Source organism: Dipodomys ordii, unplaced genomic scaffold (genome assembly GCF_000151885.1).
Source record: "Dipodomys ordii isolate 6190 unplaced genomic scaffold, Dord_2.0 Scaffold35, whole genome shotgun sequence".
Lineage (NCBI taxonomy): Eukaryota > Metazoa > Chordata > Mammalia > Rodentia > Heteromyidae > Dipodomys > Dipodomys ordii.
Window position 1 is genome coordinate 139,838 of NW_012267251.1, and position 1,836 is coordinate 141,673.

Below are 1,836 nucleotides of genomic sequence, written 5' to 3' on the forward strand. Positions count from 1 at the left end.
GAAGTGGCACTGTGGCTCAAGTGGTAGAGCACTAGCCTTGAGCTGAAGAGCTGAGGGACAGAGCCCAGGCCCAGAGTTCAGGCCCCACAACCAGACCAAAAAAAAGAGTCTCACAGACTTTTCTGCATGGGCTGGCTTTGAACCTCAATCCTCCAATCCCCGCCTCCTAAGTAGCTGGATTACAGTCACCAGCATTCAGCTAGTAGTAGAGATTTTTGCCTGGTATGTGTTGAGATCCTGAGGTTTTTTGTTTTTTTTTGGTCTGAGCCACCTTCCGAGCCCCTGAGATCCTGAGTTTTATCTCCAGAAATAACTGGCAATGACCCAAACAAGTAATCCCAGCAATCCAGAGACTAAAACAGAAGGATCATGAATTTGAGGCCAGTCTGAACAATTTAGCAAGTTCCAGGCTGACAGACACTGTCAAAAAAAGAAAAGAAAAAAAGAAGAGAGAAGCGTCAGTATGATTATGCCAAGAGTTTGCAGAGGGGCTGGGGAGTGTCTGGGATTCTGTCTGAAACCCAAACCAAGAAGTTGCACCGGTCCCTTTGGCGCGCACGGCTCACTGGCTCCTTGTGTTGGTCTAACTTTCACAGTTGGAAGAGCACTTAGGCTTTCTGTACTCTCTCCTCAGGACAGAGCCACACCCCCCCAGTGCACTGGGCCGAGGACTCCTGCATCTCCCAGGAGCATCTCTGACTTACAGAAACAGCCCAGGTGCAATGCCAAAGTTGCTTGAAAAAGGAAGAAAGACAAGATCAGAATCGTCCATCACTAATAGCTACTCCAAATTAATAAAAAAAAAACAACAGAAAGAACCCAGGTCCTGATTTAACCCTGATGGTATGATAGTTCTAGTCAAATGAACCCATGCCTTTTCCCCACTTGGTGATAAGAGACACCCAGTAGCTCATCCACTACAGGAGGTACATTTTTTCCAGATCTGGATACCCTGCAAAGTGCATCCTTGAGTGATGACTTGATAAAGTAGTGCCACTTTTTGCTTACTCATCCGTCAGGTATTTATTGTCTGGTGGGTGTGATGTAAACTGATGTGTGAAACATCACACACAGCCCTACTAGCACCAAGTCCACAGTCTAAACCAGCCAAGGGGCCTGGCACTGGTGGCTCACGCCTATAATCCTAGTTACTCAGGAGACTGAGATTTAAGGATTGTGGTTCAAAGCCAACTTATTTTTTTTTTATTTTTTTGGTCCGGTCGTGGGCCTGAACTCTGGGCCTGAGCGCTGTCCTTCAGCTCTTCAGCTCAAGGCTAGTGCTCTACCACTTGAGCCACAGTGTCACTTCCGGCTTTTTTCTTTTTGTCAAAGCCAAGTTCTTATCTCCAATGAACCAGCAAAAAGCTGGAAGAGCTTTGCCCGCTTTCTAGGAGACAGGGGTCCAAGGCACTGAGATGAACATAATGGCAGGTGAAAAAATTAAAGTAACCAGTGGAAATTCACGAGGATTTATCAACATTTGAAAACTCCACTAGTGCTGTGGATGAGATGCTGAAGACCATGATGTCTGTTCCTAGAAACGAATTCTTTCAGAAGTTGGACCCATTACAATAAGCAGAAGTGGATTTAGTTCCTGCATACACATTAAATTCAATTTTTTGGGCTTATCTGGCAATCCTAGGAGTTATCCTAAAGAATAGCTAGTGGGCTGGGAAGGTGGCTCAGTGGTAGAGCGCTTGCCTTGCATGCATGAGGCCCTGGGTTCGATTCCCCAGCACCACATAAGCAAAAAGGAAAAAAGCCGGAAGTGGCGCTGTGGCTCAAGTGGTAGAGCGCTAGCCTTGAGCTGAAGAGCTGAGGGACAGCGCCCAGGCC